The 18,908-nt window shown below is 42.8% G+C and overlaps 1 pseudogene across 1 annotated transcript in view; it reads right to left on the bottom strand.

Annotated features, from left to right (window-relative positions):
• The window catches only part of LOC309416021 (nipped-B-like protein), a 68,978-nt pseudogene extending 51,951 nt beyond the window's left edge, over positions 1–17,027 (bottom strand). The window contains exon 1 of the transcript in view: positions 17,000–17,027. The product of the transcript in view is annotated as a nipped-B-like protein (transcript). The remainder of the gene's footprint in view (positions 1–16,999) is intronic.
• Between the last annotated feature and the right edge of the window lie 1,881 nt (positions 17,028–18,908).

The raw sequence follows: 18,908 nt of genomic DNA, 5'->3' as shown, positions 1-18,908 counted from the left end.
GAATCTTTCAGAAAAATGCTCAAAGATCAGGAAAAAAGAGAAAAAAGTCGCTTCTTCCTTGTAAACGCCAATTTCAATATTAATAGTCACATACTACAGCTACCACCCCCATTTGTAGAATAACTTAACAAAACTTCAAACCTGTCTATAAAATTTGATTAAAATGTTACTTTGTCTTTTTGCAGTACAAAGCAAGGCTTACCCACACACACAATAAAGGTATGATTTCCAAATTTAAAATTTACTGGAACAGTGTAAACAGTTGTATGGAATTTCGCTTTGCAAAGGATTAAGTTTAGCTTAAAACAAGTCAGATTTACTGAGTTTTATAATGAATGGGCATTAGTTCCTTAAGACAGAATGACTATCTAAATGGTGTTTTGAACTAGCTGAGCTACTCCTCTTTTAAAGTGGATTTCAGATAAATCACAGCAATGATGTTGTACGTGACAAAGCCAGCAGAAGACATTTTCTTGGGGGAGAAATGGATGAGAAAGCAAACACAAAGGACGAGAAGTACAAGGAAATTCAGATTCAGCCTGGTTCGTTATACACAACAACGCAAGGATCTGCAACAATCAAGACAAGAGGTTCTCCCAACCTGGTTCAGTGCACCAGCTGGACTTGACATATATTTTAGCCAAGGAACACAGGAACAATGAACAAAAATCATTAAAATAACTCCAAGACTCCATGCTCCTCTTTAAAGCAAAGCAGTATACCGACAGTTGGAGTCTATACCACAACACATGCATATTAGATGCGGGGCTACTACACACTTAAAAACTTGAGTATTTTCCCTTGACAACCATAATGCTTTTCATGGATGAAATTCAAAGTTCGGTGATAGTTTTATGTAGTGTCAAGAGCTTGACTCTGCAATAAGCCTTTCAGTTTATACTAAAAAATTTTTATAAGTAGAATACAGAAAAATAAAGTGAGCCAATTTGGTAGAATGCATAGAAATGAGAAGCACGTGGAAGTACCCAAAACTTACATGTTCTATTCATGCAAGCTACAACCTATTTATATTACCAACATGGTACTCTAAACTGAAATTAACTTCTGCCACGAAAACCAAAAGCTCTACCTGCAGTAAGGCTTATATTCTCATTTATCATGGTGTAATTTGTCAAGAAAACAATGACTTTCTCTGTAATCGGGGAATAGGACTTTAAGTCTAAAGAATGACTAAACACCGGTTGGAAATTCTGTTGCAGGTCTCTTGTCAAAATGTCTAGACCACAAATGCAACATAAGAAAAATAACTTACTTTGTGCCTAGATTTGTGGTGCCTTATCACCAGATGCAATGAGCCAGCTCTCTTTTTGGGAGCAGGAGAATGAATGGTAAGGAGGATGCAATCAAGGAATAGGGAAATAAACTCCAAGGGAAAAAAACCCACACCATACTCTCAAATTATAAACCAGAATGATAACATACAATTTCCAATTTCTTGTATATTTGTAGAAGATTCGTATTTAGAACAATTAAAACTTTGAAGGACCATCTCCAAAATTAACATTAGGACACAGTAACAAGTACTGATGTGAACAGGCTTTTTTCCCCCATCATTTTCATTCTTAAATTTATTTGTAGATCTCTAACTTCCTAAAACTCCAAAATCATGTACAACATTTAATGGCTGGAAGACAGTAAAGACAGATACAATAAACTCCATGCAGAAACTGGAGAACTGCAAATAAGGGACTTTGCAAAGTTCAACAAAAAAATGTAGGAATGCCTGCCAACTTTATGATAGACACCGAAGCAAAATAAATTCGCCAAATTTATTCGCAAATAAATTCGCAGCTGGATGAGGGGAGCTGTATTAAAGAAGCATCTCCATTCTTGCACTTAACCTGAAATCTTTCCAAAGCAGCAGCCAGAACAGTGTTAGTGCTGAAGTCTCCAATGTTAACTGCTTTCTTGCAAACCTGATGATTGCCGTAAGTCCCAGATTAAACTCTTTCAACAAATGAGTGTAAGAGGGTGATAGCCTAAAAACTTCTAGAACTGCTTGTCCTAGCAAACTGAAATGGGCCTTTTGTAAATAGCTGTGAAAAGCTGACGAGTCTACATAATAACCACATGCATGGTTGCTAAGCTTCATTTTAGCAGAATGGTAACACTCCACTCTATTAATACTGTTTGGTAGACACTAAAATCCAGAGATTTCTCAATGATCTTGAATGATCTTGAAGACACAACAGATAAATTATTACTCCCCCATTTACACCGTGTAAGGGATGCAATTGGAGACTTCATACCTTAGATGGTTAAATGTGAACATACTCTTCTTCAAAACACAAAGAAGGCTCTTCCTCTAATGCTGAATACTGGATGAACCATTTGGATGACTCCAGTGCAAACGTTCATTTTTCAAAGTACAACAGTTAAGAATTTTATCTTTTAAAGCTCTAATACTCTTCAGAGATTACTGAGATATGCCTCCACTCATCTGAAATGCCACTTCTTTGAATTATTCAGATCAGCAATGAAGAAATCTAAGCCAAATATACCAGTCCTAAGCAGTTACTTATTGTCAAACCTTCTATTTTTTAACAACATCAGAGACAAGTCAGCCAGACGCCAATTACAAGCTTATCTTATTCAGTCAAGAGGAGCAATTTTCAACAGGTAACACATAACCCTATATCTAAATAACAAATCTATGTTTACCAACAGCTGTTTTCCTTTCTTAGTTATTTTTCACAGATCTCTTCAAAGTTGTCCAAGCGTCCTGTCTCCCCAGCCAACAGTGTTCTGTAGACCACAAGAATCTAAACCAATCAATCTGATCTGGCTGAAAGGAAGGTTTAAAATTACTTTAAGGGCACTGATGGATGACCTATCAATGGAGTGAGGGCAAATACCCATTCTTATCTTACTACGTTACTGACCATGAGAGTTTACTCTCACCTGACTTCACCCCAAAGCCATATTACAATAAACAAAGAATTGAACAACCAAAGAGAACTCTTCCCATCAGCAGAAGAGATTCCCACAGTACTATCTCCTCCCCTTGGAGGAGAGATTCAGCAGACACAAGTCAAAAATTTTATTCTCACTGCTTGCTCCCTTGCCAAAGAAGCTAAGAAAGTACAGTCATGAACCTGGTATAGGAAGCTTCATAGAGCTGAATGCAATTCCAAAGTCTCCGAAGCAGAGACCAGAGGGCTTCCAGCCGCTGCAGTTCAGAGGAAGGGATTTCTGAGAATCTGAATAGAAACAGTTGCTCTCTGTTAGAAGATTTTATCCAACTTCTGGTCACTGTGCAAAAAGGAAAGCCCATCAGGAGGGATGCCCTAACTCATTCAGAATGAAACACAAAAAGACTACAGGAGTCCCTGACATGCCTTAAGGTGTAGCAGACTTCAGAATCTTCATTCTGGTAAAGTTCTGCTTCTTTCCTCAAATATCTCAATAACATAACCAGCATAACTGGAGAATGAAGTATGATTTTATGAATTTTTCTACTTAAGGATGTCTGGCAACTCATTATTCCCTGTCAACTATAGTAATACGAAAGAAATACTACACTAGAATATAACAAGAATTGAACTAGAGAGAAGTATAATCAAGTTTCTACACTTCTTTAGAGATTGGAAGCTGTAACTTAACCTCCCTGAATTTAATATTGCTTTTACAAACAATACTATAAAATTGTAATTTACTTTTGAGAGAGATCTTTCTGACAGAAATGCTGGGGTTTATCCATGCGATGCCTTGTGAAGAATTATAGTTTTGTAAACTCAATTGTTAAACCATCTGAGCAAAACCTGATGTTTCTACAAAACAGAATTGTAGAAATCATCGTTTGGGTTGGAAGGGACCTTTAAAGGTCACCTAGTCCAACCCCCTGCAAGGAACAGGTACATCTTCAAGTAGATCGGGTTCCTCAGAACCCCGTCCAACCTGACCTGGAATGTTTCCAGGGATGGGGCATTGTTTCCAGGGATGGGGCATCTCCCACCAATGTGGGCAACCCGTGCCAGTGTTTCACCACCCTCCTTGTGAAATACACAATGCAGCACCGAATTCCACAAGAAAAATGCAACACACTAACAGCAGACTCAATGAAAACTGCTTATTTTATGTATCACTTAGATTAACATATCCGGTTAGTTTTTAATTCATTTGTATAAACAGTAAACTTTAGAAATAAGCAATGACTTTGAAGTCTCCCTGCCAGATGTTGATCTTATTCTGACACCATACCTTGCACTCAAAAATATCTTCAATTAACTAGATCCAGTAACATTTATACTGCCTGATAATGAAAAAAATGTCTGTGTCTTCTTAGGCTGATGTCAGAGTGAACTTAGTGACTATGAACCATAGAAACGCTGGGCTTGAACTCTTAATAGGTTTATTAATTATACATGCCATTTCTTTACCAAGATTTAAATCCATGATAGAGAATTGACTAGCCCAGATCAAAATAAAGTCATTACTGGGTAAGTAATGTCATAAAACCTCCCACCCATCTAACAGGTACAAGCAAGGGCATACGCTACATGCAAGCTATGTATTTAATTTTTAATCTTAGTTTACACTACACATTAAAAAACCAGGCTTCTTACCAAACTGTTAGGGTTTAGTTATTTTGTACACCTGCTTACAAGAACAGGTTTCTGTGCCACCCTACATAAAGCACAGCCGGGGATATATGGGGGAATTTGATTTCATGTTACGTAAGAACACCAAAATGAAGTAAACGTCATTAAAAAAATATTCCTCTACTTTTTTTTTAATGTGTTTTTCATTCAATCAGTATTTCATTCTTCACAGCAAAAAGAAAAGAAAGTAACTTTATAGGTAGAAACACTGCGACACTTCACTGCAATTTCTCTGGATAGAAGAGGAATTTCTTCCCCGTGTCTTAGAACACAACTGAACATCCACACCCACACAAATCTCTCATCCATAGGAACTGGAGGTTGCAAAGCTGCTTTTTCTTGGGAAAGCTACATGAGGTGCCAGTTTCATCCACTACGTCACACTACAAAATGCACACCTAATGAAAGCTTGTATACACAAAACACGATACCTAATGCTCACATTGTCCTACTACGTCGACACACAATCACTTGTATTTTACACTGCCTCATTTTGTCTTCTGGTATTAGTCACAGTAATCTTCTCCAAGATTAGTATAAAAATGACTACACTTGTAGCTCCATTTTTAAGGAAGTAAAACCCTTATAACATATTTTTAGAAATGAATGCTAATATACTGGTTATAATTACACATTCTGTCATTTCATTAATTGGCTATATAAAATTAGACGTAAAGAACTATTCATTCTTCATAGTGTTCTGCTATTAGTCTCCTCTCTGGGGAACTTTTGCAGGGAGATGGGTAATGGGGAGAAAGGGAGAGAAGCTGGAAAAGAACTTAAAAGGTAAGAGAAAAAGGTTACTTACCTATAACTGTAGTTTTGAGAGTTTTGCTCCGGCAGATTTACACTCCTGGGATGTGTGTCTCTGCTGCTATGGGCTTGGAACAAACTAAAAAAAGAAGGGCCCACAGCAGGCATCCAAATGCCCCCTAACTGATCCAACCATTGGAAAGAAAGTTATTACAGCTTCACTTCTTCCTAATTCAAAGAATCCACAGTAAGATTCCAAAGAAGTGGGTAAAATGGATCCTCAGAGGTACAATATATAGGGGGAAAAAACACAGATACAAGTAGGTTTGTCTCATTTAAAAAATGCTTCTAGGGCTTTTAACATTTAAAAAAAAAATCACCTCCCAATGAAATGGTTATCGATTAATTGTTCCATGACTCTTCTCACAAACTCCAGAAAACAGCGCCTTTTACAAGTAAAAGTAGAACTCCTTAATCTGTTAAAACAGCTGCATTATAAAAAAGTTTCTTTGAAGTAGCCTAAAATCTAACAGTGAATACACAATACTATATATGGAAGAGCTCAAGTTAAAATTCAGTAAATCTGAATAAAATAAAAAACTAAAGCAATTTGAAAAAGAGTCTCTGAAAAAAGATGTGTTGCTTCCTGTTTTTGTCAAGTAATTTTCATGGTTATCTTCCCTTTTCCCCTTCCTGGAAAACGCAGAGCTCCTTTTAACATTAATATCTTAAATATCCTTGATTCGCAGTATCTGGGGCTTTTAGAAAAAGCATGAAATATCTTGAGGTATAAACCTGGAACCTGAAAATTAATTCAGGAGCAGGTCTAAATCTTGAAGAACAAGAGAACTTAGTGTCATGTTCTAGGAAACGTTTAGGCCGAAAGTCACTGACTACCTTTGAACTACCTGGCTATACACAAAAATAACCCTCTTTATCTGAACAGTGGCAAAGCACGAGTTAATGCAAAGAACTGAGGTTGCCAAAATGAAATTCCCCCCTTAGCAGCTCCCCTCCTCCTCTAACCCAAGGGAAAAAAGATTCCCAAGAAGAACAGAAATTCCTGGGACATAACTTTCTACAACTCAACAGGATCTCCTGTACTTTCCTGGAGTAGTCAACCTCAGAAGGTGAACAAAGCACAACTTCAGTTAAGTGAACACAACAGATGCAGAATATGGACCTCTACTTCTTTCAAAAGTTTTCAACAGCACCAAGTAGTACAGGAAACGTGACTACTGATGGCGATTAGAAGAGAAGAAAGTGTGCGGGAAGCTTCATTACGTTTCTAAAGAAATTATATCATCAAAACATCACCATGCACCTAAGCACAGGATGCTTCACTGGTTGTCAAGTGCTGTGGAGAAAGATAATCCCTTTCTGTATTAGCCCTTCTGAGTAATTTTTTTTCCAACTCAGATAATCTGAGTCTCAATAAATAATAGCTGGATCTATCTGTAACAATACACATACTTCCAAAAGAGAAGATATAATCTAGTATTGATTGACAACTTGTATCTGATGAGGTTATAGAGGCCATTGTGAGGGGGGCAAAGGGACATCATGTTCCATGGACTTACTTGTTTGTTCTGAGGCTATTAAACACAACAGATGTATTAGAACGTAACTTTTGGTGCCAAGTGCCTTGATCTCCAAAACCTCCCACTATTCCTTTCATTAACAGATGCAGACAAGTTACTTACAGAATTAAACAATACAGAGAGATCTCCTTGATGGAAAAAGAGGAGATGGGTTCTTGTCCTTCCACACAGAGGATGAGGATGAAACCAACTTTTTCAAACTTTGCAGCTCTCTACCATGATGAAAAGACCATATAATCCACTTAATCCAAGATCCAAACAGACCAAAAGGATAGAATTATAAAGGCAGAGCTCTGAAAGCACTCAGATGGGAGGAAAAAGGTCTATATTATAAAATCACTCCTTAGGCATATCTGACATGCATTAGGTCAAATCTGACAGATTTTGCATTACTGATTTTTGCACCAAGAATTCCTTTTTCAGAAAGCAAAAGCATGACAATCACATTTCAGGAAGAGACGCTGCTTTCCAAAGGTGGCGGCACTTCTGCAAACCCTCAGAAACAGAGACTGCCTCCCACTTTGAGACATTTTGCTTGGTGGAAGCTAAATATTTAAAAAATTTTGTTAGCATTAATGATTTATTACAGAAAATACTATAATCACCAAAGGGCTCCAATCCCCATTTCCTGCCTGTACCAAACATTATAGAAGAACCTCACCATTAAAAAAAGAAGAAAAAGACCTTAGCATTACGTTAGCCAAGTGTAGCAGCTGTATAATTTTTAGCAACAACCCCTCCAAAAAAATCTCTGCCGCTCCACTGGAATAAACATTTCCAACACCCTACTGGTTCCAGGCCTCGGAAAGACCATGTCACACCCAACCAATGCCTTACTGTTAAAAAGAAAGCATCTGAAAACCCTTGATGAAGCATAGTATTACAGAGATTTCACGTCTGTAAAAAATGACAGACGAGTCCACTAATCTTCTATCAAAACTTGTGCGTACAATTCTATTCATTCAGGTAATTCAAGTAATTTATGGAAGACAACAATGCTTGCCCACACAGACAGTGTAGTGTGCCTGTAATATGTACTCCCATGCCTCGAGTGCAAAAGCAGCAAAGATGCTTTCACGCAGATTTTAGCATGTGCTAGCACCTTGACTAAGTTCTCTAGAGGGATGCTTGTTGTTGTAAAGCATCAGCTGGCACTACGCATTCCCATTCTCATTAGACTTGCTACAATCACACTATTTTCTTGACATAATGTGATCTGAAGTTACAGTATATGGACTGAAATGCACAAATGCCAGGCTTTTGCATACAGTAAGCAGCTTTGCAAAAGTGAGTGACATATTCAGGAGCTATTGGATGTATTTCTAACAGGCATATGCCCATAGGAACAACAGAGGAAGCTTCCCCCTGCAGTCACACCAAGCCAAACAGCTGTAACTAGAACAATCCCAGAGTGTATCAACCTCGTAGGCATAGTACAAGCTTACAAGCAACAGCAAAAGCATTGCCAAGAAGTAAGAACCATATTTCTCCAAGGTAGCACCTTTTCAGGAAATCTGTCCCAAGCCTGCTAAAAATCCCTCTACTCAGTACTACTCATTCATGGCTGAAACCTCAGCAGCCAAAGTGAAAAGAGCTGCTGTCTAGCATAGGGGCAACTTACCACCAGTGAATAAATGGTGATCATTTGTCCCAATATAAGGCAGCAACTCTTGCACCTGATTCACAGCAACTGCAGGAACTCAGGAAGAACTGAGACCTGCCAGAAGATGCAGGTAGAAGGGAAGCATAGGTTCGAATCCTTTTTGGGAAGATGGTTATTGAGCAGTGGTAAAGAGGGGAGAGATCACATCATATAAAAAAATTATAGTAAATCACTGTAAACAAACTTTACAACTAATGTTCAATATTTCATGAAAGTCAGAACAAAAAAGAACGTGTGTTTTAGTCTTGCTCCAGGTGTTTGAGAGCTGCTGTGCACCATCAAAAATACAGTGCATTTTTCCAGATGCTTCTCAGCTAAAACTTGCTGGAGATTCTACTTGAAGTGTGTGGATACAAAAGTAGCTTTGAAGAAGAGCCTATTGGCTGGACCAGCCTCCTCTTGTTAAAGCAAACATTTATCAGATTCCATTCATCCATTGGGGAATACTGATCTTCAGAAAGCAGTGACTGAGATTATTATTAGTCATTCTGGTTCAGGTCGTGATAGGTCAGAACTTCTAACAACAATCAAAAACCAACTGGAATACAGGTCCCCATGTGCTCCATTCAGGACACACCACTAAACAAGAAAGCAGCTTTATTCTGCACCTTAAATTTCTACCAGCTATTTTAAGAAGTATTAAGAATCATTAAGCAATGTACTGACCTGTAGATGAAAAAAAGAAGGGATACCTCTAGCAAGGCTTCAATGAAAAGTGTGCCTTTGCTGATGACTTCTTTGCACAGATTGCTATACTTATTTTGTCTCCCTAGTACCTTCTGTGAGAAGTCCTGTAACTTCTGTATGTAGACAGCAGGGTATGAAATGGGTTTATCTTACCCCTTCTTGACCATCAGCAACAACTCCATGTTCTGCCAATAACATCCACAATGTTGGGAAGCCCTGTTTGACTCATCCTGATTCTCAAGATCTTTCCACTATTCCACTTCCCCTCCTCAAATTAGATACCACACTCAACCACCAGTACTGAAGTCCCGGCTACACCCTATAGATCTCTCACTTGCCTTTCACCACAGATTCCTAGTCTTGTGCTGCCCCCCCACCCCCATCTCCGTCCCCCTTACTATCTCTTTTGGTAGTTTTCAAGATTCTCTTAGTGTAATGAATAGCAGAAATCTTTAGCTACCAATTTCTTTTGTGGTAATGACTACCACTCAGGAAATACAAGCTGCATTTTTATTTCTACAAATATTAGAGAAAACTCAAAACTTTTCAAAGTGATCTTACTGACATCTTACTCTGGGACTTGTCTCTTAAGTGAATACTTCTGAAGTTGCAACAATGGGACACCTATTGTTTTTCACAGTTACACTTCAAATAGAGGACACAGATTTGATTCTCCCTTGTCCTAAACTTTAAGTAAGTATGATAAAATTGTTCTGATTTGGTACTTGTCATGCTGAAAAATGACACTGCAGCAAAGAACACGGTGGTTCTTTTTATCTTTGTGTAGACTTGAGGTCAGAAGGACTTTAGTGCTTTCTGCTGAACGTACTTAGAATACAGTGAATGAAGAAACAAAAGTAAAGTTTTCCCTCTCCTAGGGAGTACTACGAACAGGTATTTGAAATCTTCCTCCTGAAAGGAACTCCTGAAGGGTGTGGATAGTAAGGCCTATAAGCTGTATTTTAAGAGTACATGTCCTGGCAATGACTTCACATATTTCTGAGATGTCTAATGATGGTTAAGCCTCTGGTAACATGGAGGCTTAGAAGCCACAACACCTGTGTATTGAGGTGCAAAGAGACTGAAAAAGATGAAGCATTCTGGAACACTTTCACTCTACTACATCAGCAGTTTTGAACAGGTGTCACACATTGAACACGTACAACATTCTGTTGGATGCTTAGACTTCAGACAAAACGTCACCCGTTATACAGAGAGAGTTGTACCTAGTACTGTTGAGGTCAGTCTAGAACACTTCCTATGGGAGGAGGCTTGAGCTATTACATGTCTGAGAACAAAGCTCCTACAAGACTTGTTGATAATCGAAGAAATGTTTTTGTGGAAAGAATACACAGACAGGCAGGTATGATCTGTTGGCTGATGCAGTCTAGATTCCAAGGTTGAGAAGATTTGTTCTCAACCAAACAGTTAATTAACAGCCAAATGAGGATGTGGACAATGGACAAGCTACACCAAAGTTGTCTACACAGACAGGCCTACTGCCCGTATCACCACAACACACAAAAGGAAAAAAAGAAGGGTTGTAGTTGTAGGTGATGCTGCTCCAAGGAGAACAGAGGGTCCAATATGCTGCGTAGACCCTCCTCACAGGGAGGTCTGCTGTCTCCCTGGAGCCCGGGTTAAGGACGTCACTAGGAAACTTCCTAGCTTAGCGAGGTCCACAGATGACTACCCACTACTAATTTTCCATGTGAGTGGAGAAGAAGCAGCAATTTCTAGTCCACAAACAATTAAGAGAGAGTTTAGGGCCTTGGGACAGTTAGTGAGAGAATCTGGGGCACAGGTTATTTTTTCTTCCCTCCTTCCCAGTTGAAAGCAGTGACATTGGAAGGGACAGGAAGATCCAGTCCATCAAGACATGGCTCTGTGGCTGCTGTTGCCACCACAGTTTGGGTTTTTTTGATAATGGGATGGCATACACAGCACCAGGAATGCTGGCATCAAACGGGAGACACGTCTCTCAAAGGGGGAAGATGGTCTTTGCCCAAGAGATAGTGGGGCTGATTGACAGGGCTTTAAACTAGATGCAAAGCGGAACGGTGATAATAATATCAAGATTGTCTGTGACAGTCGATTGACTCCCTTCCTGAAATGCCTGTACACCAACGCACGCAGCCTGGGGAATAAACAGGAAGAACTAGAGATCTGGGTGCAGTCACAGGGCCATGATATCATTGCAGTCATGGAGACAAGGTGGGATAGCTTGCATGACTGGAACGTTTTAGGTACAGTTTGTCCTCCTCAAACACCTACTTGGAGGTATCCTGTGGGCTAAGACTCTAGAAGGTAGGGGAGCCCAAGAGAGTTGGTTCATATTCAAACACCACTTCCTCAAAGCTCAAGATTGGCGCATTCCTTTAAGTAAGAAAACAAGTAGAGGAGGCAGGACACCCCCATGCATGAGTAAGGAACTGTTGGAAAAATTTGTATGGAAGAAAAGGGTTTACAGTAGGTGGAAAAAGGGACTGGTCACTTGGGAGGACTATAGGATTGTCAGGATATGCAGGGATGCAACAAGGAAGGCCAAGGCCCTCTTGGAACTAAATCTGGTGAAGGAAGTAAAAGAGAACAAGAAGGGCTTCTTCAAGTATATCAGTGGTAAAAGGAAGACTAGGGAAAATGTGGGACCTTTGGTGGATGAAGTGGGAGCCCTGGTGACAGAGGAGGCAGAGAAGGTAGTTACTGAATGCCTTTTTCACTTCAGTCTTTACTGCTGGGACTACCCCTCAGGAATCCCAGACCCTGGAGATAAGTGAAAAAGCCTGGAGGGAGGAAGACTCTCCACTGGTTGATGAGGTGGGTTAGAGATCATTTGGCTGAACTGAACATTCACAAATTCATGGGCCCTGATCGGATGCACCCATGAGTGGTGAGGGATCTGCCTGATGTTGTTGCAACATCTCTCTCCATCATTTTTGAAAAATCATGGAGAATGGGAGTGGTGCCTGAGGACTGGAGGAAAGCCAATTGTCACCCCAGTCTTCAAAAAGGGCAAGAAGGAAGACCCAAGAAATTATAGACCGGTCAGCCACACCTCCATCCCTGGGAAGGTGATGGAACAGCTTCTTCGGGAGGCCATCTCTTGACACATGGATGAAAAGGAAGTTATCGGGAGTAGTCAGCATGGATTCACCAAGGGGAGATTGTGCTTGATCAATCTGATAGCCTTCTATGATGCAGTGACTAGCTGGGTAGATGAAGGGAGAGCAGTGGATGTGGTTTACCTTGACTTCAGTAAGATTTTTGACACTGTCTGCTGTATACTATTTTAGAACAGGGAAATACGTAGGCAGCTTTTGAGTCTAAATCTAGGGCTGCGTGGTAATTCAAGAGAAAAAAATCTGACTTTCTGTAGTTGATCTTCCATAGTACCAGTAAAGGAACTTTGTTCAATCTCTTTTTAAATGGTAGGAATATCTAAATCTTGTAAGGTAAAAAGAGATTCTCCACTGATTTGGAAAGGTGATTGTATCATTACTGAAAAGCAGATACTGATGGTCATCCAGGTAACACCAAATGTAGCTGAGAAGCAGGTAACACCAACAGGAAATAAGGCTTCTGCCGAGAACAAATACACCCACGAACACCACCTCCACAGCCTTTCAGTAACAGTTGTCCTGACCACCCATGATAATCCTGGCACTGGTTCTTTCTATTGGTTACTTTTCCTACCGATTCCTAGTGGTAGATGGCACTGAGTATGGAAGAACTTTTACCACCTGCTGTATGTAAACATCTTTCTTCTCTGACTCTTGACTAGTTTCTTATCAAATCCTGTATAATGCAAGCAACTCTAAAATGCATCGACAGTGACTTAGCCTTCTTAAAAATGTACAGTTTAAAAATCACTTCTTGTTTGTTTACCACTGGAATGGCTTCACTTGCTCATTGTGCATCAGTGACTTGGGTAGGAAACAAATATGCTTCTGTCCAGGAGACTGCACACATCACTGACATCTCCATCTTACGGTTTTTGTCTGCACATTTTCTAATCACACCACAGCACTTGCACCTTAAGCATTCATGATACTTTCTCTGATCATCTCTGAGTCTCTTCGGGGAAAAGGCCACTTGCCTTTTGAAGCTGATGCACCAAAGTCACACCACGGATCACGTTCTTTGTTGTGATCCACGTGGTTAAAAAACAACTATTAACATTATCAGGAACTTAGGATTCACATATTTTACAGAATTTTAAAGGACTAGCAGTCTTCCACTTCCACTACAACTTCCAAAGGGTGACTCAAAACAGTACCTTCAATTCCTTTAACTCCCTTGCAGGTAAATGTTCACAGATGTCGACACAAAGTCTTTCACCCACCCTACATCCTCTTTTGCCAGAAGTATCATTCCCTACACATGAAAGCTGGAAAAAACTGCTAGTGAACAAATGAAGACTAATGTCTAATAGTTGGTTCATAGCATGTTGGAGAGAAACTTCAGGAACATTCAAGTGCTACACCTTTTTAAATCCACAGCAAAGTGATCCTCAAGACTCCAGGCACATTATTTAAGTGGGCACCAAACTGTTGTACAAACCCGGACACAGCATGCCAGACTTTTTACTGGAGAAGCCTTTGGAAAGAGAGGCTTTAAGGCTTTAAAGAAGTTCCTAAAGGCAGAAGCTGGGGAAGGATAAAAGAACCAGAGCATCCATATTACATTCATACTGACACACTGTCTGTTGGAAAAGCTAAGAACCTGGTGATGACAGAACCTGAGGAACACACTACTGCCAAAAGACTTCAAGAGACTGCAGTTACAATGTGTAAATGGAAGTGTCTCATTTTTTCAGTTGAACGTGATCCTATTTACCACTTTCACAGAAATTGAATGTTTTCATGAAAATGGCATCAGACAAATTCACCCTGGAACTCTGGCTAAACCAGTCACAGAATTGGTAACTACCATCCTGAGAATCTGTGCCACCAGCAGACTCAAAACAGAAAAAACAGTCCCTTCAAAAGGATGTATTACACATAGTCCGTATGATTTAAGTACTTACTAGAAGAACAATTTGTCTACACGATTGAGAAAATAATAAAGAGGTAGTATTGCAAAGTGAATATGTTAAGACTAAATATCATCAAATCAAAATAATTTTATTCCATAAAGCAGTAGGTCTTGTGGATTAAAGAGAACTGAGTGCCATATCTGGACTTTAGCACGGCTTTCTATATAGCTTCTCATAACAGTTTCACTAACAAGCTGAGGAAGCATGATCTAGGCAAAAATTCCGTAAGATTGCAGTATACCCTATTGCAAAACTGTGTTCACAGACGATCAACTGTTCTTGGTAAAAATGGATGAAGGGAGTATAAGTGAACAAGTGCAGCTTTCCAGAGCACTGTCTTAAGAACACTAGTTTAAAATAGTTGCCATTAAAAAGTTCTCGTGTAACAGAATTAGAAGGTATTTCATTAATCTGAAGATCCTAACAGCTTTTGGTGTTGAGTCTTTGAGAGAGAGGCTCACAATTGCATTTAAAAACAGAACAAAAAATTACAATTTTCTTGGCTAATTTGAATAACCTTTGGAAAGAAAGAAATTCAGTGAGAAGAAGCACAAACTTTTTATCCATCTGAGAAAGAGCAACTGTAACAGCATGAGAGGAAGACAGACAGGCTGTACAGAAAGACAGCAATATGTTTAAAACAACTTGCAGTATGAATAAAGGTTATCAGCAAAGAGCAGCTAGAGAATCATAGAATTGTAGAATCTCTGGGTTGGAAGGGACCAACCACCCCGCAATCAGCAGGGACAGCTTCAACCAGATCAGGTTGCTCAGAGCCCTGTCCAACCTGACCTGGAATGTTTCCAGGGATGGGGCAGCTAGCACCTCTCTGGGCAACTTGTGCCAGTATTTCACCAACCTCACTATGAAAAATTTCTTCATTACATCTAGTGGAAATCTGCCCTATTTTAGCTTAAAACCATTACCTCTTGTCCTGCCGCTACAGGCCCTGCTAAAAAGTCTGTCCCCGTCTTTCTTGTAGGCCCCCTTTAAGTACTGGAAGGCTGCAATAAGGTCACAGAATCACAGGCACACAGAATCATTAAGGTTGGAAAAGACCTTTAAGATCATCAAGTCCAACTGTCAATCCAACACCACTATGCCCCCTAAACCGTGTTCCAAAGTGCCATGTCTACATGTTCTTTGAACACTTCCAGTGATGGCGACGCCACCACCTCTCTGGACAGCCTGTTCCAATGCTTGACCACTCTCTCAGTAAAGAAATTTTTCCTAATATCCAATCTAAACCTCCCCTGGCACAACTTGAGGCCAACTCCTCTCCTTCTATTGCTAGTTACCTGGGAGAAGAGACCAACACCTACCTTGCCACACCCCCCTTTCTGGTAGTTGCAGAGAGCGATAAGGTCTCTCCCCTCAGCTACCTCTTCTCCACACTGAATAACCCCAGTTCCCTCACCCACTCCTCACAGGACTTGTTCTCCAGATCCTTCACCAGCTTCGTTGCCCTTCTCTGGACACGCTCTAGCAAATCAATGTCCTTCTTGTAGTGACAGACCCAAAACTGAACACGGGATTCGAGGTGTGGCCTCACCAGTGCTGAGTACAGGGGCAAAATCACTTCCCTACTCCTGCTAGCCACACTATTTCTGATACAGGCCAGGACGCTGTTGGCCGCCTTGGCCACCTGGGCACACTGCTGGCTCATATTCAGCCAGCTGTCAACCAGCACCCCCAGGTCCCTTTTCTGCCGTTCTCCAGACTCTTCAGACACTCTTCCCCAAGCCTGTAGCGTTGCATGGGGTTGTCGTGATACCTTCCAAAGGTGACAAACTCTCCTTTTTCACCTAAGTCCCAGCAAAATCTCCCTGTTCAGCCAGGCTGGTCGTCTTCCCTGCCAGCTTGTCTTATGGCACATGGGGACCGCCTGCTTCTGCACCGTTAAGATTTCCTTTTTGAAGACTGTCCAGCCTTCCTTGACCCCTTTGTCCTTCAGGACTGTCTCCCAGGAGACACTCTCAACCAGTGTCCTGAACAGCCTAAAGTCTGCCCTCCAGAAGTCCATGGTAGTAGGTTTGCTGACCCCCCTCTTTACTTCACCAAGAATTGAGAATTCTATCATGTCATGGTCACTAAGACCTAGACGACCTCCAACCACCACATCTCCCACCAGTCCTTCTCTGTTTGTAAATAGCAGGTCAAGCGAGGCACCTCCCCTGGTAGGCTCATTTACCAGCTGTGTCAGGAAGTTCTCTTCCACACACTCCAGCAACCTCCTAGAACGTTTTGTCTCTGCTGTGTTGTTTCCAGAAGATGTCTGGCAAGTTGAAGTACCCCGCAAGAACAAGGGCTAGCGATTGCGAGACTTCTGCCAGTCACTTGTAGAATGCTTCATCTGCCTCTTCACTCTGGGTGGGTGGTCTATAACAGACTCCCAGCAGGATATCTGCCTTGTTTGCTTTCCCTCTCATCCTTACCCATAAGCACTCGACTTGGTCATCAACAATTGTTGAGCTCTATACACTCAAAACATTCCCTAACATACAGAGCCACCCCACTGCCTCTCGTTCCTTGCCTATCCCTTCTGAAGAGCTTATAGTCATCCATTGCAGCACTTCCAGTCATGTGAGTCATCCCACCATGTTTCTGTGATGGCAACTAAGTCATAGTTGCACAACACCTTCCAGGTCCTCCTCTTTGGTGCCCATGCTGCGTGCATTGGTGTAGATGCACTTGAGCTGGGCTATTGATTACCCCTCAAGACTGGCACGCTACCCCTAGGCTCATCTCTACGGAGCCCGGGTTTATCCTCTTTCCCCTTTGAACCTAATTTAAAGCCCTCTCAATGAGTCCCACCAACTCATGAGCGACAATCCTCTTCCCCCTTGGAGAACTAAATCCTCTTCCCCCTTGGAGAACTCCACCTGCTGCCAGCAGGCCCAGTGTTGTGTAAACCTCCCCATGGTCAAAAAAACCAAAATTCCACTGATGCCACCAGCCTCTGAGCCACATGTTAGTCAGGTGTGTTTTCATGTTCCTTTCAGTGTTCCCCCTGCCACCGAAGGGATTAAGGAAAACACTACCTGTGCTCCCACCCCATCAACCAGTCGCCCCAGCGCTCTGAAGTCACTTTTAATCGCTTTTGGACTTCTTAGCGCAACCTCGTCACTGCCAACCTACATGACCAACAGTGGGTAGTAATCCGTGGGCCAAACCAGACCAGGGAGTTTCCTGGTGACACCTCTCACCCGGGCCCCAGGGAGGCAGCAGACTTCCCTGGGGGTTGGGTCTGGTTGGCATATTGGGCCCTCTGTACCCCTCAGAAGGGAGTCGCCTGTGACAATTACCCTCCTTTTTTTCTTAACAGAGGAAGTCTTGATGCGTGGGGCTGGGTGACTCACCCCAGGCAACCCCCTGGATGGACCATGTCAAGGTCCTCATGTGCCTGGCCCTCGAGTTCCAGAGCCCCATACCTGTTGTGTGAGGGCAGCTGGGACGGTGAGGGAGGCCGGGAGGGGATTCGCCTGCCGCCCCGAGCAGGGACCTGTTTCCATTTCCCCTCGTCTCTTAGGTCCCCTCCTTCAGCCCGGCAGCAGGAGGGCAGGGGATCCCCCGCCGCTTGTGGGGCCTCCACCGGCTGCCTCTGCCTCAGGGGCGGCCGGGTGCGGCTCCACCGATCCATCCCCCTCTCGCACCCCCTGATGCTCCTCAGCCTCCCCACGGCCTCTGCCCGCTCTGCCCCAGGCTGAGCAGGTCGTTCCCCTGTCACACCGCACACAGGTGATGTCTCTGCCGCCCTCCGGCACGAGCGACCGGCTCAGGCACCGCCTGCAGCCGGACACCGGCTCAGCCGCCTGCTCGAGCGGGAGCTCGGTCTGGGCCGCCACATTCCTCCTGGCCACGGCTTCTGCGCGAACTGCCGCTCAAACTGACGCGCCAAATGTCGCGCTAAATGACGCGCCATGCCCTCCTGACGTGCCAGCCCTGTTCGCCGCGCCGCGGGTCGCTCGCGCGCCCGGGGGCTGCTCTGGTACGTGAGCGGCTTTGGCCGCCGCGCCTGTCCCCGCCCACGCGGCGTCAGCGCTGCCGCTCGCCAGGAGCTCGCGCCGCCGGTTCGGCGGGGGCGGGGGGAGGGGGGGCGCACCCTCTGTCTCCCCCCGCTTTCGCCGCCGCGGTTTTGCCGCTCGAGGAAGGGAACCCCGGCGCGATCCTCCGCCCCGGAGCCCTTCGCCTCGGCGGACTTCGCCTTGTGGAACCTCAGGAGGCTCACACGGGCCCATTCCCCGAGCTTGTCCGGGTCCCTCTGGATGCCATCCCGTCCCTCAGGCGTGCCAACCGCACCGCTCAGCTTGGTGTCGTCCGCAGACTTGCTGAGGGTGCGCTCGATCCCGCTGCCTGTGTCACTGATGAAGATGTTAGAGAGCACTGGTCCCTGTACAGACCCCTGGGGCACACCACCTGTCACTGATCTCCACCTGGACATGGAGCTATTGACCGCTCTGGATGCAGCAGTCCAACCAATTCCTCACCCACCCAACAGTCCACCCTCCAAATCCGTATCTCTCCGATTTAGTAATTGAATTAATTCC

Source organism: Phaethon aethereus (assembly GCF_964289735.1).
Source record: "Phaethon aethereus genome assembly, chromosome: Z".
Taxonomy (NCBI): domain Eukaryota; kingdom Metazoa; phylum Chordata; class Aves; order Phaethontiformes; family Phaethontidae; genus Phaethon; species Phaethon aethereus.
This window is presented reverse-complemented; position numbering and strand designations above follow the sequence as displayed.